We start from the raw sequence: 27,980 nt of genomic DNA, 5'->3' as shown, positions 1-27,980 counted from the left end.
AGGGAGCCGTTAAATCTCCCTGCTCTCAGCTACCAAAGGTAGCTGAGGGCTGGGAGCATCCCTGCTCTAACGGTTGAGATCTATATAGATATCGATCTCAGCCATTTAACCCCTCAGATGCCACAATCAATAGCTAGCACTGCATCTGAGTGGTTTTGGAGAGAGGGAGGGAGCTCCCTCTCTCACCCCACCAGCACCCTGCGTGTGATTGCAGAGTGCCGGTGTCTTCTATGGCAGCCGGGGGGCATAGTAAAGGCCCCCAGGTCTGCCACTAGCTAACACTTGTGACTCAGGTTTTTAATAACGATGCAGTAGGACCCTCAGGTTTAGTCCATACGGGAATATTGGAAACCCGAAAATATTAAACGAAGAACTCGAGTATGGTGGAATAAAGTGGCCTTAGAAAAGTATCTCACTAAGGACCTCATCCCCAGAGGTTTATTAGTTCAGGTCTTTCTTTCATTCCCATTTTATGATACTATCTTACGATCTAGATGGGAGGAAGCATGCAAATCCTGCTCACGGACGTTTATTGAACTCCTGATTGGATGGGACAAAAAACAGTAGCAGGAGATTGAAAAATCGATTTCACCTTTTCAGGATAAAGTGAAATCAGATCTTACTCCTGAATTATTGGCTAAATACTAACATGAATTGAGTCTTGAGTATACTAAATGGGAGAAAGATATACAAGAATTTAAATTGAAATTCCAACGTGATTTTCAAGAACAAAGGCTGTATAGATGGACGCAACGGGGCTCCTCTACATTGGAGCGTTCTGAATCCACATCATCATTGGAAAGTACAGCCTCTGGGGCTTCACAAAGAAGCTTACCGATGAGAACAAGGAGATATGAAATAAGACGCAACACGATGAAAATAAAATTATATTCTGTGGATGAGAATGAAGTGGAGAACTAAAGGTAATTAGCCTTTCTGATATAACATATACATCTAGTCAAAACTCTGTTCTTTCGTTGGGTTTAACATTTTGCAACTAAAAAATATACAAGAAAAATTGGTCCAGTCACCACTCATTCGAAGTAAAGACGCCACATTCCATTATTATTCGGTGCACGGGCAAGAGAGCTATGTCGGGAGTAGGTAGAAATCCAAGGAAAACAGTTAGAGGTCCAGCACACGATATGATGTGGAAAAAATACAAAACTGTTTATTCACGTTTTTTCACATCATATCGTGTGCTGGACCTCTAACTTTTTTCCTTTAACATTTCGCCCTGTATCAGGCTTTGATGATTTCACAGCCATCAAGGATGTGTTTTTGTTTGCACGTACATTGATCTATAAAAAATATTTTTATAAAAATGATCCTCACGGGGGTGTGGCCTAATGCAGAGGAGAGCGGTCGCATAATCCCGAGCTCCGCTCCTAGCCTTAGCTAAAACCGCTCACATACAACCTCAATTGACGAAAATCGGTACACACTTACCTGGAATCCACAACCGAGGTAATATATCAGTACCAGTGGCGTAACTACCGCTATAGCAGCCGTAGCGGCTGCTACGGGGCCCGTGGCATGAGCCGCTATGGCCGGAGGCTCTGCTAGCAGCCGCTATGGCTGCTACAGCGGGACGCCACGGAACACTACGGCAGAGCGGGGAGGTATCTCCCCGCTCTGCCATTAAACAAAAGACATGTAGGGGATACTTGTGTGATCGCTGGCATTGATAGGGAGAACAGGGGACTGAAAGTCCCCTAAAGTTCTCCATCACAAACCTCGGACTTCTGAGGTCTGTGTCGGCAGCTCCGTAGAAATTAATGGAGCGCCGGTCGTGCTTGTGCGCATGCGTGACCAGCGCTCCTTTCATTTTTATTGAGCTGCGCAGACGCCGGAAGTCAGAGGTTAGTCATGGAGAACTTTCAGTCCCCCGTTCTCCCTATAGCTGCCTGCGATCACACACGTATCCCCTGTCCTGTGGATAGGGGATACATGTCTTTTGTCTTTTCACACTGTAGGTCGCATTTTTTTGGGGGGTTGGGGACGCCGTATGGCGTTACCTACAGGGGGGGCTGTAGAGCGTTCCCTACAGGGGGACGCTGTATGGCGTTCCCTACAGGGGGGGGCTGTATAGTATTCCCTACAGGGGGGCTGTAAGGCGTTCCCTACAGGGGGGGGCTGTATGGCATTCCCTACAGGGGGGGCTGTAAGGCGTTCCCTACAGGGGGGCTGTATGGCATTCCCTACAGGGGGGGCTGTATGGCGCTCCCTACAGGGGGGCTGTATGGCGTTCCCTACAGACCCCCCCTGTAGGGAACGCCATACAGACCCCCTGTAGATAACGCCATACAGCCCCCTTGTAGGGAACACCATACAGACCCCCTGTAGATAACGCCATACAGTCCCCCTGTAGGGAACGCCATACAGACCCCTCTGTAGAGAACGCCATACAGCCCCCCTGTGGATAGCGCCATACAGCCCCCCTGTAGATAACGCCATACAGCCCCCTCTGTAGATAACGCCATACAGTCCCCCTGTGGATAGCGCCATACAGCCCCCTCTGTATATAGCGCCATACAGCCCCCTCTGTAGATAATGCCATACAGCCCCCTCTGTAGATAGCGCCATACAGCTCCCTCTGTAGATATCGCCATACAGCCCCCTCTGTAGATGGTGCCATACAGCCCCCTCTGTAGATGGCGCCATACAGCCCCCCCTGTAGATAACGCCATACAGCCCCCTTTGTAGATAACGCCATACAGCCCCCTTTGTAGATATCTACAGAGGGGGCTGTATGGCGTTATCTACAGGGGGGACTGTATGGCGCTATCTACAGAGGGGGCTGTATGGCGTTATCTACAGAGGGGGCTGTATGGCATTATCTACAGGGGGGGCTGTATGGCGTTATCTACAGGGGGGGCTGTAAAAAAGGCACTATCTACAAGGGGGGGTTGTGTGACACCCAGCAGAGGGGGGGCCCCAGTCAAAAGTTTGCTATGGGGCCCAGTCTTTCCTAGTTACGCCCCTGATCAGTACCAATGGGTAAGCGAAGACCCAAGGCGGATGGACCAACCAAACTTACCTCATATTACTCTCCGGCGGGAAACTCACAAATTGGCGCCGACCATCCTCTGCCGGCAGAGACGACGGAGCTGACAGCTCCTAACCTTTCCCTTTCATCTCATCGCATGGCTGGTAGTTCTTCTGGCTCAGATGGATCCTCAGGCACCCCAGATATGCTGTGTACAATGGAATACAGGTCAGTCTCTTCTCCATCCACACTGTCTGAGATGGGTGGCTCCAAGGAATGTAGCCCTCCAGAGGGGACAGCCATTACTATGTCTAACATGAGGAGCTTGATGTCTGAATTGAGATCCTCTATGCAAAAGGATTTTCAAACAGCTTTTACCTCATTGTCTAAGGACATTAAAGATATTGGTGAGCGTACAGTGCATCTTGAAGATAAAATGGATGAGTTTACCTTGCTTACAATACTCTAGTGGATGCACAAGATGAAACAGATGAAGATATGATGGCAGTAAAATTAAAGCTGGTTGATTAAGGAGACCACTTCTGCAGGAATAATATTCGTTTTTGCGGCATTCCTGAATCCATCTTGCCTGCTCAACTCAGAGAATTCTTGATTGATTATTTTTCTGCACTGCTTCCAGAAGCAGAGCAAAGAGATTTGATTATTGATAGAATGCATAGACTACCAAAACCCAAGCAACTTCCGCAAGCCACACCGAGAGATGTGCTGGCAAGAATTCATTTCTACCAAACAAAGGAGGCCATCTTAAAATCGATGACCAAATCCACTGGTATCCCTGAGTGTTTTGAATGTATCTCATTGTATGCTGATTTATCGTCAACTACTCTCAACCGTATTGCGCTTTTCACAAAGCAATTACGTGACCAAGAAATACCCTATAAATGGGGTTATCCGGTCAAGCTTATATTTTCGAGGAATGGCACCACTCATGTTCTCAACAAGCCTAAAGAAGCTGCGACTCTACTAAAAAAATGGTTTCCTGACTTTCAACCACAAGACCAACAATCACCGAAAAAAAGGAAAACCTCTTTGTTAGCCCAAGAATGGACACAGGTTGGCTCACCGAGAAAATCATCATCTCAACCTGGTTGAACTGTGTGGAGTTAACTCTTGCACTTACTCTGATCTCTTCCTCAATACAATGTTCCTGATAATCACTTCATGACTTGAAAATATTGACATAATTGTTTCATGTGTGTTTAATCAGACTTTAAGTTACTCAGTAGGCTAGGTAGGCACTACTGTAAAGATCTTGCCTTAAAATGTTTTACCACCCCTCCATCTTGCCAATTACCCTTACAAGGTCTTGGCTTGTTCACGTTGAACATATTTTTGTACTTGTTCTCAGGTTTACTTGTTATACGGAATGTAAAGTGCCTCAACAGCCCTTTTAAACTCTCTATCATGTGGAAAGAATGTAAAATGCTTAAATGTGATATTTTATGTGCACAGGAGACAAACCTTTTGGAAAAAGACACCCACAGGATTAAAAATGCACAATTTCCCCATATTTTTTGCACTCCAAACACATATAAAAAGAAGGGTACATTGATCGCAATCAAACGATCTCTGGCCTTCCAATTTATTCAAGTTACTTATGATAAATCGAATAGATTTATAATTTTACAATGCATTCTTAATAATGAAAAATGTACCCTGGTCTCATTGTATGCTCCAAATAAACATCAAGGTAGGCTTCTCAAACGATTAATTAAGCGACTTGAGAAAAGCAAGTTTGGCTCTCTTGTTCTTTGCGGAGACTTCAATAAAGTATTAAATCCTCAGCTGGATAAGAGTCACTTCAAACTCAAGAAATTGAGACTAGCCAAAACACAAGACTTGTCCAAAATTAAGAAATTAGAGGACCTCAATAAGGCCAAAATATCCAGAGGTCTAATACTAGAATTAAACAAATTGAGAACTCAGCTTCATCAATTGTTATATCATAAATGTGAATACGCACTGAGAAGAAATAAAATGCTTTACTGTTGCAAGGTAATAAAGCTGGGAAAATGCTAGCTAACAAATTTAAAAATAAAACCCTGAAAGCTAAAATCCCCTATATTATTAATTCTTATGGGAAAAAAATGTTGAACCCCCAAGAAATAGCTAACTCCCTTGCTGACTTTTATGGCAATCTATATAACCTAATTAAAGATCCTAATACTAGTCAACCCTCTCAACAGCTTATTGATGGATTTTTGGATACTGTCAATTTACCCTCAATATCGAGCGACATGCTGTCATTTCTTAACTCGCCCTTTACGTTATTAGAAATCCAAACTGTTATTAAACAACTTAAAATCAATAAGTCACCTGGACCGGATGGTCTTACAAATGAATATTTAAAAAAAAAAATCAGAATATGATTTCTCTTCATCTATTATCGGTGTTTAACCAAGCAACTGCATCTGGTTGTTTTCCTAAAGAAATGCTACAAGCATTAATAATAACTCTCCCGAAACCTGGCAAATTCCCAGATAGGCCTGAAAATTTTAGACCAATCTCATTGTTGAACAGTGATTTGAAAATTTACTCTAAAGTCTTAGCCAATAGGCCAAAATATCCAGAGGCCAATTCTTCCTTCTTTGATTAAAAATGACTAAGTCGGCTTTATTAAAAACAGACAAACGGTTGATAGTACTAGGAGACTAATCAATCTTCTCCACTTTGCTGAAGCACATAAAATTCCTTCTCTGCTCTTATCACTTGATGCTGAGAAGGCTCCACTGGGGTTACTTAAAATCTGTTCTGAATAAAATAGGTATAGTGGGCCCAATTGGTAGAGCTATCTTAGCTCTCTATTCTAGTCCATCTGCTTCAGTATACACAGCAGGCTTCTTATCTTCACGTTTTGACATCACAAATGGAACAAGGTATGGGTGCCCTCTTTCCCCTTTAAATTTTGCTCTTCTAATGGAACCTTTAGTTGGGAAAATTAGAACTTCTCGTTTGATTTCTGGTATTACCATAGGGAACTATAAACGCTGTATAGGTCTGTTTGCGGACGATGTAATAATAATTTGCTCTTCTCCGTTAATATATCTGCCTGAAATAAACACTGCCCTTTCAGATTTCAGTAAAGTATCCTATTTCAAAATGAATATAACAAATTCGCAAATTCTCAATATGGGTCTTTCACTGCAGACTGTCCAACCCCTTAAAGTGATGTTCCCGTTCAAATGGGTGAAGGATGCCCTCCCATACCTAGGTGTTAATTTAACGTTCCCAGTATCAAATTTGTTTGCCCAAAACTACCTACCTTTACACAAAGGAATTGATGAGGATTTACATAATTACAAACATCACAGTGTTTCGTGGTTAGGTAGAATTGCAGCAATTAAAATGCTAACTCTCCCCAAAATCCTCTACATTTTTAGGAATGTTCCTATACTTGTACCCAATGCATTTATTATAAAACTACAATCCATGTTAAGGAAATTCATATGGGGGAAAACCAAAGAGTCAAAGCAGACATTCTTTACAGGCCCCTAGGAGAGAGTGGTCTAGGATGCCCCTCACTTCTACAATACTTCCGAGCTTCTATCCTCGACCAACTTAAATCTTTATGGTCACTTGATGACTCTAAATTATGGGTATCTATTGAATCTTCTTTTTTGGGGAAAACATCCCTATTGATCTCTCTTACTGCTTCCTCTGTGTTTGGTAGTCCTGTGAGGTAAACTCATCCCACTATACGAGCGGTCATGGACTTATGGCACAATGTAGTTTCTAAAAATAGTTTATTTTCTACCGACTATAGAAAATCCAGTGTTGCATTATTTATGGCTCTCATTCCGGACCTTGATATTTCCGCCTGGATGTCCAATGCTCTCCATACAGTAGAACCTATCCATAGGGTATATACATACATCATTTTACATAAACATATTTATTTCCCCACGTAACACGACTGTGCTCCTTATAAATATTATACCAATAAAGAGTACATGGAGTCTTTAAGCCAAGATATAAAACATATACTTTATTTAGCAAAATTTAAAAAGTTGATACATGAACTATTTAAAAATGAAACACCACAGATGACCGACAAAAAGACCGCCAGAACATGAGGCAATTAATCATGAGAATTCACATAACCATTATGTATCCACATATACATTGGTGTACAGTATCATAGAGAAAATGCATAGTGCAACATGATTACTTGAACCATTGGTATGTCTATTTCTAAGGGTATGAGAAATATTCTGTTACCAGCCTCAATACAAGGGCCAATAGGGACCCCCCTACCACTATTCCATTTAGTAAAGTGCTAAGTGCAAACAATAAACAAACTGAACAGAGGTGGGCTACTGACCCATGAAGCTGTGTCTCAAGAAATGGCAACCTGCCCCGACGCGCGATTCGGCTTCCGCCTTCGTCTGGGGGTCTCCATACAGTGTCTGATTTATGGAAAGACTAATTGCTTTTATCTTTTGAAAAGTTAGCTCAATTGTACACAATACACAAGCATGACTTTTATAAACACTTACAAATTAGGCATGCAATCTCCTCCATATCCCTGCCCCTTCCCTCCTCAGACTCACTCCTTAGTAAGTGGCTATCATTTAATTCCTCCTCCAAAGGTAACATATCCTTTTGCTATAAACTAATATTAGGCTCTTATCCAAACGACCTGCATATCTATAAACAAAAATGGGAGCGAGACCTTAATATCACCTTTTCTGAAAATCAATGGAATTCGGCTTTTTTAGCTATTTCCTCGATTTATAGATGCACTAACAACATTGAAACCGCCAGAAAACTTCTATATAGATGGTACCTTACACCTTCCAAACTTTATAGGCATTATAAGGCTTCTAGGAAATGTTGGAGATGTAACGACACGAGAAAAATGATACACATTTGGTGGGCATGCCCCTCCGTTCTGGCGTTATGGACGAAAGTTGTAGATTTTTGTCATCTATATGCGGTTATCCGATTATATTATATGCCCCATTAAGTCTTTTAGCTATTGATGCTTATAAATTTGAATGTACACATAGAGCAGTTATTTAACACACTATAATAGTGGCAAGATCTAAAATTGCGCAATATTGGAAATCTGATAAAATCCCTTCCTTATCAGAAATTATAAAAGGAATAAATAATAACGGCCGGTTTGAGTCCATGATCGGTTCTTCTTTAACCCTTTCATGCCCACAATCTGCAGATTCACGTCCTATTGGCATATACCCCGTGCACATAGGACGTGAATCTGCAGACCTCTCCTTCTGCCCTCATAGCGCTGGGGAGATCGCTCTGACACCGGTGGTGTCAGTGTCCGCGGCTCCCCAGCAACCTGTTCTCTGACAGCTGAACCGATTGGTTCGGCTACAGAGAATATGATCACCATTTTTAACTGTTTCCCGACCGCACACAGTAAATTCACGTCGGCGCTTGCTGGGCTCTGTGCAGCGCTAACATGAATTCCCAGTGGGTGTTAAAAGCACGATCCAGGTGTCTCAGAGTAGTGCTGACACCCGGATCGCGCTGTTAACTCCTGCCTCTGGTCCCGGAGACATGATCGGGACCTGATTGGTTCAGGTCCCGATCATGTGATCACAGGGAAAGTTTGTTGTAACAACAAACTGGAAAGTTTGGTGCTACAACAAGCTTTCCCGGGGACCAATTGCGGGTGCTTCTGTCGGTTGCATGGCAAAACCGGAGGCCATACAATAGCCTCCGGGTCTGCCATGCACGGAAGCCTATGAGGACCAGCCGGAGGCTGGTCCTCATAGCCTTCCTGTCATTCTGACTCTCAGCGTTACAATGACAGTTTATAACAGGTTACACTACCTAGGTAGTGTAATGTATTATAGCAGCTATCAGTGCTGCAGGTCTAAAAGTAAAAGAAGTTAAAAAAAAAAAAGTTATAAAAATGTTTTATAAAAGTGTAAAAACAAAAAATGCTTTTTTTCCTATAATAAGTCTTTTATTGAAGGAAAAAAATGAAAACGTTAAAAAAGTACACATATTTGGTATCACCGCGTTCGTAACGACCAAAACTATATAAATATAATATTATTTTTCCCACACGATGAACACCCCAAAAATAAAAAAAACAATGCCAGCATCACAATTTTTTTGGTCATCACCCCTACCAAAATTATAGAATAAAAAGTGATCAAAAAGTCGCATGTACTCCAAAACAGTAGCAATAAAAACTACAACCCATCCTGCAAAAAACAAACCCTTACACAGATTTTTTGACTAAAAAATAAAAAAAGTTATGGCTCTCAGAATATGGTGACACAAAAAATAAATTATTTTATAGAAAAGTGATCTTATTGCGCAAACACCACAAAACATTAAAAAAACTTTATACATATGGAATCGCTGTAATCGTATCGACCCGCAGAATAAAGAAAAATGTCATTTATAGTGCACGGTGAACACTGTAAAAAAAAAAAAAAAGGACAAAAAACATGTCAAAATGTATGTTTTTTTTTCACTTTGCTTGCCAAAAAATCTAATAAAAAGTGGCACAGCTCCGGTGGAGAAAAAAATAAAACAGTTCTGGCGCTCAAAATATAGCGACAGAAATTGTGTAGAGTGTTCCAAAAGCGGATAAGATTGGGCACCATTTATCAGTGCGACACCTGCCACATATCTATGAATTATTATTTATTTACCCCATTATTATACCCTCTTATTATGCCCTGGTATTCTCTGCCCAGCTAACATATGCCACCCCCCCCCCCCCACATTATAAACTGAAATACCAGCAATACGCCAAACCGAACGATTACGAAGCAAAATCTGCGCTCCAAAAGCCAAATGCCGCTCCCTCCCTTCTGAGCTCTGCCGTGGGTCCGAACAGCAGTTTATTACCACATATGGGGTATTGCCGTAATTGGGAGAAATAGCTTTACAAGTTTTGGGATGCTTTTTATTCTATATTCCTTAAAAATTATATTTTTTTATATTTTTTCAGAAGAAAAGTAGATTTTCATTTTCACAGACAAACTCCAAGAAATATAGCAAAATAACTGTGGGGTCAAGATGCAAACTATAACCCTAGATAAATTCCTTGAGGTGTGTAGTTTCCAAAACCATGTCACTTTTGGGGAGTTTTCCACTGTTTAGGTACCACAAGACCTCTTCAAACCTGACATGGTGCCTAAAATATATTCTAAAAAAAAAATGGAGGCTCCAAAATCCTCTAGGTGCTCCTTTGCTTCTGAGGCCGATGCTTCAGTCCATTTCCACACTGTGGGATATTTCTAAAAACTGCAGAATCTGGGCAATAAATATTGAGTTGCGTTTCTCTAGTAATACCTTCTGTGTTACAGATTTTTTTTTTATTACAAATGAATTTCGGCAAAAAAAGTTTAATTTGTAAATTGTAAAGTTTAATTTGTAAATTTCATCTCTACTTTGCTTTAATTCCTGTGAGACGCCTAAATGGTTAAAACACTTTCTGAATGCTGATTGAATACTTTGAGTGGTGTTTTTTAAATTGGGTAATTTATGGGGTCTATCTGGTACATAAGGCCCTCTAAGCCACTTCAGAACTGAACTGTTCTTTGAAAAATAGCCTTTTGAAATTTTCTTGAAAATGTCAGAAATTGCTGCTAAAGTTTTAAGCCTTGTAATGTCCTAGAAAAATTAAATACTGTTCAAAAAGTGATGCAAATATAAAGTAGACATATGGGGGATGTTAATTAGCAACAATTTTGTGTGGTATTACTATCTGTTTTACAAGTAGATACATTTAAATTAGAAAAATCATAATTTTTGCAAATTTGCTTTAAATTTTAGTGTTTTTCACAAATAAGCAATGAATCTATTGACCAAATTTTTCCACTAACATAAAGTACAATATATCATGAGAAAATAATCTCAGAATCGCTTGGATAGCAAAAGCATTCCAGAGTTATTACCACATAAAATGACACGTCAGATTTAAAAAAATGGGGCTGGTCCCCAAGGGCCAAAATGAGCTTGGTTCTGGAAGGGTTAAACAAGAAAAGAGTGTTTGATAATGCTTGGGATGTGTGGACTTCTGGTCAATATTGTACTGCAATTCATTGAGAATTTTTTTCTATACATATACACTGTTTCAAATGATAGAATGTAAACTACCAAGATTCGCACTTTGGATTTATTTTTCCTTCTATAACATAATACTTTGAAATACCTATGATACCTCTGAAATGTGTATACTCAGTTTTGTTATATACGTAAGCTTTGTTTAATGCTTACTTGTCTGTATTACTTGAAAACATTTAATAAAAAAAGAATGTGACAAAAAAAATGATCCTCACAACTTATTTACAGCCCAGTAGGAATTGAAAGCAGTCCGAGCATTAGAATCCCTACTTCAGGAACAGGTGGTGAGCACTGGCAAATTTCCAGAGTCTATCCGTCCCAGATCTGCCACATTTCCACCCTTGTCTTTGAATCCATCGGTGGAAATGTTTGTTAGGATGGTGGTTGTTGAACTACGCAAGCAGTGGCGGATTAAGTAGACCATGGGCCCTGGGCTGTTACCCATAGTTGGGCCCCCCTTCTCCACCGCCGCCCTGTAACTATTGTTAACACTTCCTTTTTGTCCAGACATTAACAAATGGGTGTTACTACTCCCCTTGTCAAAAGGCTGTGTCCCCACATACTAACAGTCTCCAACCATCGCTGACAGTATCGCACCGTGAAGCTTTGCCCATTATAGTTCTAAAACATGATACATAAGATATATAATGGATGTTTATTAAAGATAATACTGTTTGACACATATATTGTCATAATACTTACCGCCATCACGATGTATATATACGTTTTTTGTTGATTATGGTCAGTCCCTATCATCCTAGAAATGGATTTTGCCACTATATTATTTCTACACGCTATTTTGTCATTTACTTTGTTTATTGTGTTTTGATGTATCAATATTATTATTGTTTTGTATTTATAGCGATTGTGATAAAGGCCTAGGTTGGGCCGAAACGTTCAATAAAATCGCCACAAACCAGATGATGAATTCACGTATTGAATACAATAAAATAATTTTTCTTTGAAATCCAAATACTAGAGTGCTTTCAGGTTTATTCCTTGGATTTTCATTGTGGGTTTTCCAGCCCGAACCTCTATAGCACCAATTTAGCGCAAATCTCAGGAGTGCATCCTTACATATTGATAAATAGTATCGCACCGTGTAGGGACACATTCTCCTGACAAGGGGAATAGTAACACTTATTTGTCTATCAGTCCTGGACTGCACAAAGACTTTGTGAAATACAAGGATTTCCTATAATAAACATTTCAGTAGAGATGACAGATTGTCTATAAATCTAGTGTTTCACAGGTGACGACGTAGTTTTTTTCCTCTTCTCCATCCAGTCCAGACTTCATGACGACTTTTCCCGGCCATGACCCATTTCTGCAGAATTTGCCACTCAGATGTCTTCGGCTCCTCACTTTTCCAACATTTCCACACCTATAAACAAAGATAATATTATCATGGTGCCACACACTGTGCCCCTAAATATAATAGCACCAAACACTGCGCCCCTGAATAAAATAGTACAAACACTGTGCCCCTAAATATTATAGCACCATAGACTGCGCCCCTGAATATAATTGTGTCAAACACTGTAGATAGCACCACACACAGCCCCCTGTAAATAGCGCTACACAGTCCTCCCCCTCTGTAAATAGCATCACATAGCCCTCCCCCTCTTGTATATAGTGCTACACAGCAATCCCCCTTAGATATAGTGATACACAGCGCTCCCTTCTATATAGTGCTATACAACAATCCCCCCTTGTATATAGTGCTACACAGCGTCTCCCCCCTTGGACCTGCAGCTCTTGTAATTGCTCAGTATAATGTCCCCCGTAGCTGCCCCCACAGTATAATGCCCTTCATAGCTGCTTCTACACAGTATAATTCCCTTCATAGCTGCCTCTACACAGTATAATGCCCTTCATAACTGCCTCTACACAGTATAATGCCCCCATAGCTGCGACACAGTATAATGCCTCCATAGCTGCGACACAGTATAATGCCTCCATAGCTGCGACACAGTATAATGCCTCCATAGCTGCGACACAGTATAATGCCCTCATAGCTGCTACACAGTATAATGCCTCTATAGCTGCGACACAGTATAATGCCTCCATAGCTGTGACACAGTATAATGCCTCCATAGCTGCGACACAGTATAATGCCTCCATAGCTGCGACACAGTATAATGCCTCCATAGCTGCGACACAGTATAATGCCTCCATAGCTGCGACACAGTATAATGCCTCCATAGCCGCAACACAGTATAATGCCCTCATAGCTGCTACACAGTATAATGCCTCTATAGCTGCGACACAGTATAATGCCTCCATAGCTGTGACACAGTATAATGCCTCCATAGCTGCGACACAGTATAATGCCTCCATAGCTGCGACACAGTATAATGCCTCCATAGCCGCAACACAGTATAATGCCCTCATAGCTGCTACACAGTATAATGCCCCATAGATGTGACACAGTATAATGCCCCATAGCTGCTACACAGTATAATGCCTCCATAGATGTGACACAGTATAATGCCCCCATAGCTGCTACACAGTATAATGCCTCCATAGATGTGACACAGTATAATACCCCCATAGATGTGACACAGTATAATGCCCCATAGATGTGACACAGTATAATGCCCCATAGATGTGACACAGTATAATGCCCCATAGATGTGACACAGTATAATGCCCCATAGATGTGACACAGTATAATGCCCCATAGATGTGACACAGTATAATGCCCCATAGATGTGACACAGTATAATACCCCCATAGATGTGACACATTATAATGCCCCCATAGCTGCTACACAGTATAATACCCCCATAGCTGCTACACAGTATAATACCCCCATAGATGTGACACAGTATAATAACCCCATAGATGTGACACAGTATAATGCCCCATAGATGTGACACAGTATAATGCCCCATAGATGTGACACAGTATAATTCTCCATAGATGTGAGTGACACAGTATAATGCCCCATAGATGTGAGTGACACAGTATAATGCCCCATAGATGTGAGTGACACAGTATAATGCCCCATATGTACGTACCTAATAAATAAAAAAAACATAATTACTTACCTATCCCGGTTCCCACGATGGTGGGGGATGCTTCTCCTCCTCTGCACTGTCCCGTGAGTGACTCCGTGCAGACAGGCGCGATGACGTCACTACATCGCGCCTGCCTGCACCGAGCCGCTCACGGCAGAGTGAATGCTGGAGCGAGGCTCCAGCATTCAACCCAACTGAATCTGCGTCCTGCGGACGCAGATTCAGTTAGAAGTGGGCAGCGCTGCATAGTTTTTTAAGATAGAGTGCGGTTCGGGCTGCGATGGGCCCCCTGGCAGCCTCGGGCCCCGGGCGGCCGCCCGAAACGCCCATATTATAATAAGCCATTGTACGCAAGGTGCCACATGAATGGTAATGATAACTCTTCAGGTGCACAGCGCAGGGCTCTACATGAACTAAAGGAAATTAAGGGAGTTGCCTTCAAATCTGCGGGCAAGGGTGGGAATATGGTGGTTTGGCCAGTCGAGATGTATGAATTTGAAGCATACAGACAACTGCGCAATGTTGATTGTTATAGATGTTTGGCATCTAATCCTACTGATGTCTTCAAGAATCAGTTAGATAAACTGATCGTTGAAACATTTGAAAATAATATAAGCACTAAAAAAATTATGGACGGCCTTGTTGTTAAACATCCCATCATTCCCACATTATATCTTCTACCAAAGATACATAAAGATCAGGAGAGACTACCTGGCCGTCGAATAGTGTCAGGATGTGGGAGTCCCTGTGAATCTACTTGTCATTTTTTGGACTACTATCTACGCCCTTGCGTGGAGAATCTCCAATCATATATCAAAAACTCCACTGATGTTTTAAAACGTTTATATAGGGTGACAATGGAACGGGACATTTATTCGTTATCCTGCGACGTTGAATCCCTATATACATGCATTGACCATGAATTGGGGTTACGTGCCATTTCATACTTTTTACATTCGCATAAGCATGACCAGGAACTGGTCCAATTTCTCATTGTCCTTATGCGTTTTGCTCTTGAGCACAAATATTTTGTGTTCAGGGAGAAATAATAGTTACAACATTGTGGGACTGCCATTGGCACCACCTGTGCCCCATCTTACATGAACCTATTCCTAGGTTTTTGGGAACAAGAATATGTACGGGAAGCAATGGATATGGTTTCTGGATGTGTTGTCAGTTGGATTCGCTTTATTGATGACATCCTCTTCATTTGGCAGGGCACGCGAGTAGAATTGGATCGATTTATAATTATCCTGAACAGAAACCAACAAAATATTAAATTAACATGTGTGATCAGTCAAGAAATTATGGAATTTCTGGACATTAAAATTGCAGTGCAGAGCACAGGTAGGTTAAGAACTACCATTTTTCGGAAAAAAACATTGGTTAATGCTCTCTTACATGATACATCTTTTCACCCCTCACACACCATATGTCCCATCCCAACAGGTCAATTCCTGAAGGCATGACTCCCATTCCAATTTTGAGGATGAATCCCACCATTTGGGGAACCGCTTTTTACAACGTGGGTATCGTAAATATGACATTGAAGAATGTTATCAAAATGCATGCAATACTGACCGTAATAGTCTGCTAACTCAACAAAAGTGGAGAAGCAAGGACAACACGGTAAGACTCATCACAGCATGCGCGCTCTCATCTCTTCAGCTTTTGCGAGAGATCAGTCTTGTACTTTGTCTGCCGAACTGGTCAGGGGGCATGTCTCTGCTATGGACAGTGCAAGCGCTCTCCAGCTCTTACACTGTCCGTAGTAGTGACACGTTCCCTTGCCAGTTCGGCAGACAAATTACAAGACTGATCTCTCCCAAGAGCTGAAGAGATGAGACCGCATATAACGGCACCGATATCTAAATAACGGAGGAGGGTAGAAAAAAATGTAAAGTGCCCCAGGGTTTGTGCAGCCCTGCCCATTACATGGTGCACTCAGCTGTACATGTATGGGGAGGTAAATGGTTTTCTTTAATTCTAATTTTAATTTTCATAAATGTCAGTTAGTATGATCCTATTGGATCTTTGAATAAATCTCCTCCCATTATTCAATCTATTAAATGAGCCAATCACCTCACCAGTCATTACCCCTTGAAAAAGCTAACGGCGAAATGCGTGTCAGGGCTCTTAGTGTGGTGACTGGTTGTTGTGGTAACAGCATGCAGCATACGGATTTGTACTTGGTCTAGGGCCTTGATTTTGGTTATTACCATATGTACATCAATTTGTCTTTCCGTGTAGTCTACTTCGCTATTCCACGCCCTATTGTGTTTTCATTATAATTGCGTGATATTGCTGTGGTCACCTACCCACCACCACACTATTGTATTTTTAAATTGCATGTTTATTTTAGGTCTTGATGGCCAACTTGTTTTTATGATATTTCTAATAAAGTATTTGAATTTTGTATGGTACATACTAGGTGCTTTGTATTATTTCTCTTTTGAATATTGATGTGTCTACGCATACACTTATAGGTATTTTATATGCCACTAGTTATGCCTGCCAGAGGCATGGCCTAGTAGATGCCTGTCCATTTTGCAAGGACAGGCAGTAATACACTGCAATACAAAACTATTTTGGTGTATTATAAAAGCGATCGGATGATCGCATATTGAAAAAAGGTAAAAAAAAAGTTTAATAAAGTTAATAAAAAAAGTTATTGAAGAAAAAAATGAAAACCCAACTTTTCCCTGTAAGGATTTGCCAGACACCGCTTCTGTGTCGACGCCCGTGGTTAATCAGTCTGCATCTGCTCCCAGGTCTGATAGAGTGACTCGATCTGCTACCACTCAGGCTGGTAGGCTGAGGGGTGGGAGAACCTATCACAGCCTGGCCAGACGGAGCTAGCTCCCGTCCTCAGTCTATTTATTCCTTCATTTCCTGCTCCTCCTTTGCCTGTGATTCTGTCTTGTTTCCTGGCTCGGATGCCCTGCTAGTACTATTGACCTCGGCTTCAAATTGACCCTGGCTTTACCGACTACGCTCCTGCTCTCGTTTGGTACCTCGTACACTCCTGGTTTGACTCGGCTCGTTCACTGCTCTTGTTGCTCACGGTGTTGCCGTGGGCAAATGCCCCTTTTCACTTAGCTTCTGTGTACCCTTGTCTGTTTGTCTGTTGTGCACGTATTGAGCGTAGGGACCGTCGCCCAGTTGTACGCCGTCGCCTAGGACGGGTCGTGCAAGTAGGCAGGGACTGAGTGGCGGGTAGATTAGGGCTCACCTGTCTGTCTCCCTACCCCGTCATTACATTCCCCCTTACAAAATGCTTAATTATTTTAAAAAAAAAGAATAAGTTAAAAAGTTACACATACTTTGTTTTGCTGAGTCTGTAACGACCCCAACTATAAAAGTTATTACATTATTTAACCCGCGCGGTGAACGCCATAAAATTTTTAATAAAAAAAATGTTTTCGGTGAATCCCGCCTAAAAAAATTTGATAAAAAGTAATCAAAATGTCGGCATTATTTATGTATTTTTCCCTTTAAATAAGTCAGTCTGTGATGTTTTCTCTATGTACATGTTAGACTTTAAAGAGGTGATAGATTGGGGTTGTTCCCCATGGACATTGTTGCTTACTGGGATCTATTTGGTTTATTGTGTAGATTACATACATTTTTATTTATTTTTTGCCAGGTTTCTGCTTTTCACGCTGTTGGAGCCATCTCTGAATTTAACTTTGTGTTAAACATATATGTTTTTAATGTTTTTGTATTTCAGATACCAGTATCCAAAAAGGAGTCTACAATGGATCATCATGCTGCAGATTATACAAGAGCATACAGTTCTGATCAGATCCAGTCACAGGGAGAATAAACAGCAAGAGAAATCCAATGGCTCACAGTTGATGTCTGTTTTCTGTCTCTGTAGTCATTTACCTTTCCTAGCTTTTCCATGTGGCCCAGACTGTTGTGAAGACTTCTTCCAGCTATAATTCATTTCTGCAGAGTTTGCTGTGCAGACATATCTGGCTCCTTGATTTTCCAGCACATATTCACCTTACACACACAATCCATTTATCCTGTTGGATCCAATACTGTGGCAGATGTGCTGCCCCGTGCCCCCAAATTTAGTAATGCAGAAATAATAATGCCATAAATATGCTTAACCCAAAAATATTAGTGCCACACACATCTTGCTATCTTTAATAGTACCACATGCATAGTGCCCAAATAATAATTGTGAACAGATAGTGTACCCAACTGTAATTAGCGCCACACACAGTGTCTTCAAAAATAATTGTGCCAGAAAGTGCCATTACTGTAATAGTGCCACACATAGTGCTCCAACAGTCAAAGTGCCACAAATAGTGCCCCCAAAATAATTGTGCCAAGTAGATGCTGCCAACAGTAATAGTGCCCCAAAAAGAACTGTATCAATCAGATAATGCCTACAACAGTTCTAGTGCCCACATGTATTATCAAGAATATTGTGCCAAGAAGAGTACCACAATAGTTATAGTTCCCTCATAGTGCTAAGTAGTGTCTCCCAACAATTAGCCATATTGTGTCTCTCAAAACAATTGCGCCAGACTGCACCCAAGAGAATGGCTCGTTCACATCTGCGTTCCGGGTTCAGTTGTTCTACTCCATCACAGGAGCAGAGCTACGTGGAAACCGGAAACTCAGTATCCGTTGCATGAAGGAAACCAATGGTGCCCGTCGGAACCTATTGACTTTAATGGGTTCCATCCGCTCTCCGTCCTGGTTTCTGTAATATTGCAGGACAGAATAGCTATTTTGTCCTGCAAATCAATGGAATCTCTGATGGAGTCCCCTAACGGAGACTTTAACGCAGATGTGAACAACCCCTAACCCTGTTACAACGTTGTGTTTAGTGGTGCGGGCTATAGTCATCTTCCAACACACCGGCCTGCGCATGGTCTACAGGGATCATTGGAAGGACATTAAGCCGAAGGCTCGAATGCCTTGCCAAAGTATTCATTGTTTATTCCCCCAGCTTGCTGGAAGTTCCTCAAGCAAAAAAAAATAGATATTGATAATCTGGAAAGGGACTAGGGAGAAGAACTAAACTCTTCTGTAATAAAATGTAATCATTTTGAATATTGATACCACATCTTCTATGCATCTCAAAATAATTAAATAATGTTCCAGTTATGTTACGAAAACATGTTTCTTTCTCACTTTTCTCCTGCCCCTCTTCCATAGACTTGTATTGACAGGCAGTGACACACCCCCACCTTTTGCAGTACATCTGTAACTATGGACGGATTTTGCTTGACAACAGGCAGTGGTCAGCAGATTATAGGAAGAGAGACACCTAGTGGCAGTATTTTCACACCGAATTTGCATGGATAAAACAACTACATTTTAACAGTAAGTAAATTACAAAGTTGTGCTATATCAGGTATACCGTTATATAAGTTGTTTGAAAAGTTAGTGTCCATTTAAGGGAAACAGTGACTGTAAAACAAGTAAAAAGCAATCTGTAAAGTATTACTTACTGTCTCTACGTATGTTAAAAAGGAAAGTAAAATGACTCAGAATTTCCCAATTATAGTGGGATTCAACATTTACAAACAGAAACATTGTTTTGCAAACACCATAATTAATGTCAGTGTAAAGCATATTTTCAAGCTGTGCATCTATAAATAAGCTAGCAGATGTCTCCATTATTCCCTTTATACTTACCTTTCCTTATTCTTCACTTTGATCATTTTCCTTCTTAAGTGACAAAGACGAAATTCTTAGCAGATTTATATAGTTTCAATATGTTTACCCTTCAAAGATAAAGATGAAATAAAAACTGAAGATGCTGTTACATAATGTGCTAAACAGATTAATTAACACAGCTTTCCCCAATGTCTGGAGTTACAGTCAGATTCTGCTAAATGGAATATAAATATATATATATATATATATATATATATATATATATACATATATATACATACATCTATATAAGACTTACAGGCAAAGATGTATAAAGGCTTTGGAAAAGTAAATAACTGCAGTAAATGAACTGTCACTTGGTTCAGATGTGCCTCCAACATTGTGGACTATCAAATATTACAGATTATAAAATTGTCAAAGGAAACATCAAAGAAATAGCAAAGATAAAGATCCAGAAAGACAGGTAGCCCCAAAATACAGCGTACAAGCTCTGGCCATTATGGTCGATATGCCATAAATGTACAAGGCGGGGATACCCTTGGGAGCAGTACAATCTGGCAATGAGGTTCTCAGGCAAGAAAAAGTTGTGCATCCCCGGTCTAGATAGTGGATTTAGTATCTAGACCGCTGCTTCTGCTTCTCAGATTCAACTTGACAAGTATTTCCAACAAATGAAATATACCTGCAAGCTTCTTCTTTTTCCCATGTTCTACACAATGGAGCTAATTGCATCATCACATATAGTGTGCCACGGATTACTTGTTTAACATTAATTTCTAGTGATAAGTGGCTTGTGTGACTTGGGTTTGTGTGACATTATTTTTTCCTTGCAGGTATTCAATAGTTGTTATTTAACATTTTAGACTATGCATTACAGAGTTTATACTTAACCCCTTAAAGGGGTTTTCTCACGAGGGACATTTATGACATATCCACAGGATATGTCATAAATGTCAGATCGATGCGGGTGCCACCTCTGGGACCTGCACCTATCTCTAGAACGGGGCCCCCTAATACCCGTTCTAGCTTTGCCTGCTATCACTGACTCCCGGCCACTTCCTGACTTTATGGTCGGGAGTTATGAAAACAGCGTAGCTCGATGAGCTACGCTGTTTTTGTAACTCCCATAGTAGAGATTAGCAGTTATTAAAGCAGCGTAGCATGCGAGCTTCGCTGTTTCCGTAACTACCATTCAGTTCTATGGGGCTTACAAAAACACCGTAGCTCAGCGATCTACGCTGTTTTCACCTTTATGGTCAGAAATCAGCTGACACACAAAGAGGTAGAACGGGGTTTAGGGGTCTCGTTCTAGAGATAGGTGTGCATCCCAGAGGTGGAACCCGCATCTCTCTGACATTTATGACATATTCTGTGGATATGTCATAAATTGTCCCTCGTGAGAAAGTCTCTTTTAATGACTTGGCCTGATAATGAAGCTTAATGATCAGCTAGATTTCTTGGGTTTTGCCTCTCTGTATATTTAAGCAGTCATAACGTTTATATTTTTTTAATTTATGCGGCTATATGAGGCCTTGTTTTATGCATGAGAAATGTTATTTTTTTCTGCGCCGTTTGGGGTACAATAAATTTACTATGTAAGTTATATCATTTATTTTTGCGGCGTGAATATAGGAAAAAAGGGTTTTTTTTTCTTTTTTATTCAGATCACGGTTCACGCTAAATAACCTGTTAAATTAATTCTTCAGGTTATAATGGTAGTGTATATACCATATATGTGTAGACTTTTTGTTTTTATGTAATATATGGGCAATAAAATATATTTGATGCAGAATAATGACTTTTTTTTAGACATTTTTTTTTAAAATTCCCATGAAGGGATAACATTATTTACAACTTTATTCTTACTTTATGCTAATACATTACGCTGTGACACTATGACACAGACTGCTGTTATGGCAGCCCATAGTGTGTCCTAACAGCAGGACTACTGAGCAGACAACCCTGGGGTCATTCCTAGGATATATGCCTTTTCTACTGCGACACCAAAAGAAGTCGCTGTAGACAGGGGACCTGCACTGCCCGACTTCAAGACAGTGGGCGGTTGTTAAGGGGTTAAAGTTAACCTTGTATTGGATTCTGTTTCTGTCAGCCTCATAGACATTGAATGGAGTGGCAGGGCACATGCTTATTCCCTCCTGGCCATACACCCCCTCCCCCTTATATCTGGGTTGGATCGACCTGTGGAGATATCACCACCCAGATGTTCTTGAATACTCTGGTCACTGTCTAGAATCGATTATATTTTTGGTTTCCCCAGTATCTCGGTATATGTTTCCTCAATTTCTCATAACTGTAGACGTATTTCTGACCATAGTGCGATATCACTTTGATTGGATTTTCCAGGCCAATGTATTTTACCTAACTCTAAATTACACCCATTTTGGCTGAATCTTTAATGGTTCTTCAGACCGTATTCCAGATCAAATTGAACAGTTTTTACATGTAAATAACTCCTGGACTCCGCATACCCTTAGATGGGATACATTTAAAGAACATTTACTTGGCTGTTTAAGGTCCACAATATCATATATTAAAAAGACCACGGATCATTCAGAACAAGAAATGGAGAGTCGTGTAAATACTGCTGAGTCACTTTATATTTCTGATCCTACTGATGCTCATAAGTTGTAATGTCCGTGGCTGCGGGCTGTCAGCTCCAATCCCCTCCTGAAAGCCGCAGCCACGAGTCGGCAAGCGCTGGCCCCAGTCTCCTCCTCATGAGATGCCAGCGCTCACTACCACTCACCTCAGCCGGATCCCGTAGGGTGCGTGCGCACGCTCGTGCCCGCTCTTAAAGGGAAAGCGCGCGCACCGGACCTCATGGATGAACTTTGACCCGTGAGTGGACGTGAGCGCTGGTGTCGCCTGAGAAGGAGGCTGGGGCCAGCACTTGCCGACTCGTGGCTGCGGCTTTCAGGAGGGGATTGGAGCTTTTCGAAGATGGCCCACTTCATGCCTCTGACCGGTCTTCCTTCTGCTTCTCAGCTGGCCAAGCTGTTCATCCAACACATCCTTCGCCTGCACGGCTTGCCATGGCATATTGTGACTGATCGGGGGGTTCAGTTTACCTCGAAGTTCTGGAGAGCCCTCTGCGGACTCCTCGGTGTGAAGTTGGACTTTTCATCAGCCTACCATCCTCAGTCCTATGATCAGGTCGAGAGGACCAATCAGATCTTGGAGAACTACCTACGCCACTTAATTTCCAAGCAACATCATGACTGGGTGCAGTTGCTCCCATGTGTCATGAAGGGTCTGTGAACCCACTGGGCCGTACCGCCTTGGCGGTAAGGCAGCTGGCCAATAGGGCGCAGGTCAGAGTCTATAGAATATATGGTACCTGGGCAACACGGACAGTAGCTTGGCAGGTACTAGGCAGCAGGTGGGCGTCAGGCGTGGAGAAGCAGACAAGCGTGGTATCCAGCACAGCACGACTATAGCAACACGGCACTAGATCAGGATACAGGAACAGGAACAGGTAACACTGGGAGCAGGAAACACTAGGGGTCCATTTGCATAGACAAACTAAGGAAACACAACAACGCTCAGGCATAGAACTAGGGGGCTGGATCCCTCTTATAGTCCAGGGTACTCACGGGTCAAAGTTCGTCCATGAGGTCCGGTGCGCGCGCTGCCCCTTTAAGAGCGGGCACGAGCGTGCGCGCGCACCCTACGGGATCCGGCAGAGGTGAGTTGACGCGAGCGCTGGTGTCTCCTGAGGAGGAGGCTGGGGCCAGTGCTTGCCGACTCGTGGCTGTGGCTGTCAGGGGGAGGTTGGAGCTGACAGCCCGCAGCCATGGATATTACAGTATCCCCCCTCTTACGCCCCCCTTTCTTCGGATCAGAGCGAGAGAGAAACTTCTTCATAAGAGTAGGAGCATTGAAGTTCTCCTCTGGCTCCCAGGACCTCTCTTCAGGACCGAACCCCCTCCAATCCACCAAATAAAAAGTCTTTCCTCTCACTCTCTTGGTGTCCAAGATCTCTTTGACCTCAAAGATGTCCGAGGGGCCGCTGGAGGCAATTAAAGGGCTGGGAGTTTTGGAATAGTGGTTCAGGATCACTGGTTTCACGAGGGAGACATGGAAGGAGTTGGGAATCCTGAGGGTAGGAGGCAGCCGAAGCTTGTAGGTGACAGGGTTGATCTGTTGCAGGACCTCGAATGGTCCGAGGAACCTGGGGGCAAATTTACAAGATGGCACCCTCAGTCGGATATTCCTATACGACAGCCAGACCTTAGTGCCAGGAAGAAACCGAGGAGGCTCTCTTCTCCTAGTGTCAGCCTTCCGTTTCATGCGGTCCACTGCCATTAGGATGGAGGATCGAGTCTGCTGCCAGATCTGCAAAAAGTCTCTAAATGTGGAGTCAGCTGCAGGTACCTCGGAAGTATCAGGCACCGGAAGAGGAATTCGTGGGTGTTGGCCGTAGACAATGCAGAACGGTGTGAACGGAGTCTACTATTCCTAGTAGACTCACTGGTGTGATTATTGTAGGAGACTGCACCCAGTCATCATGCTGTTTGGAAATGAAGTGGCGTAGGTAGTTCTCCAAAACCTTGTTGTTCCTCTCGACCTGACCATTAGACTGAGGATGGTAGGCAGAAGAAAAGTCCAACTTCACGCAAAGAAGTCCGCAGAGGGCTCTCCAGAACCTCGAGGTAAACTTAACCCCCCGATCAGACACAATATGCTGTGGCAATCCGTGCAGGCAGTAGATGTGTTGAATAAATAACTTGGCCAACTGAGGAGCAGAAGGAAGACCGGTCAGAGGAACGAAGTGGGCCATCTTCGAAAATCGGTCCACCACCACCCAGACAGCACTGCATCCAGCAGAGAGAGGCAGGTCCGTGATAAAGTCCATCGCTATATGCTGCCAGGGAGCATTGGGCACAGGCAATGGCTGGAGCAGAGAAGCAGGCCTGGATTGGGTGGCCTTGTTGGCTGCACATACAGCACAGGAAGAAACGAAGTCCACAATATCCTTGGGCATAGTGGGCCACCATAAATGACGAGCAATCAAATCCCGGGTCTTACGTAAGCCCGTGTGACCTGCCAGTCTAGAAGAGTGTCCCCAGCGGAGGATTCTTCCACGATCAGCCAGGCGCACAAAAGTCCTCCCTGGAGGAATATCCCCGATTTGCAGGGGATTGACCGAGACAATGCAGGATGGATCTATAATGTTCTGTGGATTCTCAATGTTGTCTTTAGTCTCGAAAGACCTGGACAAGGCATCGGCCCTCACATTCTTGTCGGCCGGGCGATAATGAAGCTCAAACTGAAACCTTGCAAAGAACAGTGACCACCTGGCCTGACGAGGGTTCAGCCGTTGGGCCATCTGGAGGTAGGTCAGATTCTTGTGGTCCGTAAAAATCAAGATCGGGACAGCTGCGCCCTCTAGTAGATGTCTCCAGTCATTCAGAGCCAATTTCATGGCCAGTAACTCCCTATCCCCAATCGAGTAGTTGCATTCTGCGGAAGAGAAGAGCTTAGAGAAGTTTCCACATACCGCTGAGTTGCCCTTGGGACCTCTCTGGAACAGGTGTGCACCAGCACCGATAGAGGTTGCCTCCACCTCCAATGAAAACTGCAGAGAGACATCCGGATGATGGAGGATAGAGGCTGACGTGAAGGCACTCTTCAGGCTGTTGAATGCAGACTCTGCCTCGGGAGTCCACACCTTGGCATTCATACCCCTCTTAGTAAGGTTAGAAATGGGAGAAGTCAGTGAGGAGAAGTTCGGAATAAACTGCCTGTAAAAGTTAGCAAATCCCAAAAAGCTCAGTATGGCCTTCAAGCCTTGAGGACGTGGCCATTCCAGGACAGACTTTACCTTCTCAGGATCCATCTCGAGACCTCGATTCGACACGATATAGCCCAGGAAGGGTAGAGCATCCTTGTCAAATTCGCACTTCTCCAACTTGGCGTACAGACGATTCTCCCTTAACCGTAGCAGAACCTGACGGACATGTCTCTGGTGCGTCATAGGATCTGGGGAGAAAATCAAGATATCATCAAGGTAGTCAACAACACAAACCTAGAGGAGGTCACGGAAAATGTAATTCACAAACTCCTGGAAGACCGCGGGAGCATTACATAGGCAGAAGGGCATTACTAGGTACTCATAGTGTCCATCACGGGTGTTAAGTGCAGTCTTCCATTCATCGCCCTGGCGAATCCAGATTAGGTTGTAAGCCCCACGCAGGTCTAGTTTAGAAAAAAAAATTGCACCACGTATACGATCAAACAGTTCGGAGATCAGTGGCAATGGATATTTATTCTATACCGTGATCTGGTTAAGACCACGGTAGTCGATGCAAGGATGAAGAGAGCCATCTTTCTTTTTGACGAAGAAGAACCCGGCTCCTGCCGGGGAGGAAGACTTTCATATGAAGCCCCTTTCTAAGTTCTTTTTCACATAGTAAGACATGGCCAGAGTCTCTGGCAAGGAGAGAGGATATACCCTACCACGGGGAAGGGATGCACCAGGTATCAGTTCAATAGGGCAGTCATACGTGGCATAATGACCCGGCAATCCTGCCAATGACCGAGGCAGCGAAGGCTGAGCCGAATGAATCCTCACCAGGCAACGACCTTAAAGGAACAGTGTTACCACCATTTTTTTTTTAATATGTTAAAGATATTAGTTCTTTATTAAAAACGTTTGGATTAATTTGTGTGTTTGTGTGTTACTTTTTCTTATTTTTACACTTTTTCTTCCCTATGGGGGCTGCCATTTTTTTTTCCATTTCTGTATGTGTCGATTAACGACACATACAGACATGGAATACGGCAGCTCCAGTCCCATAGGGACTGCGAACGGGGCCCGTTCCATCCACTATGGTGTACGCCATCTGTGTGGGAACGGCGCATGCGTCGCTCCCACACTGTCCAAGTTGAACTGTGCGCCGTCCGGCGCCATTTTCCTGTGGACCGGAAGTCGCGGCCGGACAGTAAGATTACTACTTCCGGTCGCGGCTTCCGGACTTGTGCACATGGAGCAGCGGCAGCAGACGGAGCGGATGGACCGGAGGGAGCGGCGGCGACTGGAGCAGGTAAGGGATTTCTATGTATGTTTGTGTTTCAGTGTGTGTTTACTACTGTATGTAAACCTTCTACACTGTGTGTTAGCTCAAAAAATGGCGACAAACAGTGTAGGAGGTTAGACCGTTCAAACCCCTCGTTTCTCCCGGCACTAGCCAGGATAAAGGAGGGGGGGATGCTGAGAGCTCACTAGAGCGAGGGCTTTTTACCCAATTTTGCAGCATAAAGCAATGTGGTTGCTTTACCACATGCAATGCTGCAATTTTGGGCATGGCTCCATCTAGTGACCAGCAATGGGAAATATTATAAATTAGAATCCAATTGAATCCAATTTATAATATTTCCTGACTTGTGAAAAAAAAATAATAATTAGAACAATGTTTAATCACCTATACACTAATTGTTTAACTAAAAAAAAAAACATGTTTTGCTGGCAACACATTCCCTTTAACACTCAGGGCCCCACTGAAGAACCTCTCCAGAATTCCAGTCCAGAACTGGAGCATGCAGACGGAGCCAAGGCAGGCCCAGCAACACAGGGTTAACAGCTTTGGGCAGGACATAGAAAGACAGAAGTTCGGAGTAAAGAGCTCCCACTTGGAGCCTCAGCGGCTTGCTCACCGCTAAAACCGGGTCTGGTAGAGGTAGTCCATTTACTGAAGCAACTGTCAACGGGCTCTCTAGGGGGGTGGTGGGCAATTGCAGAAGGTCCACCAGATCTCTGCGGATAAAATTAGCAGCGGAACCAGAGTCCAGATATGCAGAGACCTGATGAGTTTTCTCGCTGAACACTATAGTCACTGGTATGGACAATTTAGACGGAAGTCCATTTTTACCCAAGGTTGTCACTCCAAGCAACCCTAGGTTTTGGGATTTTTTGGGCACAGGCGCACCAGATGGCCATCGAGGCCGCAATAAAGACGTGATGTCCAGAGGTGCGTCTGCGTTATCTCTCTTGGGTAGATAACTTATACTGAATTCGTAATCACCGAACTCTTGGGAGGATCGACATCTGAGGACAGCAGGGGTTGCTGCAACGTAGGGACCAGACTAGGAAGGGCTCCCTCCCGTTGAACCTCTCCGTATATCAATCCGGGCAGACAGAAGCATGAGGTCATCCAGGGTAGACGGCAGATCCCGGGCGGCAAGTTCGTCTTTAATTCTGGAAGATAGTCAGTGCCAGAATGCAG

This window comes from Rhinoderma darwinii, chromosome 10 (assembly GCF_050947455.1).
Source record: "Rhinoderma darwinii isolate aRhiDar2 chromosome 10, aRhiDar2.hap1, whole genome shotgun sequence".
Classification (NCBI taxonomy): domain Eukaryota; kingdom Metazoa; phylum Chordata; class Amphibia; order Anura; family Rhinodermatidae; genus Rhinoderma; species Rhinoderma darwinii.
Note: the sequence above shows the minus strand (reverse complement) of the source record.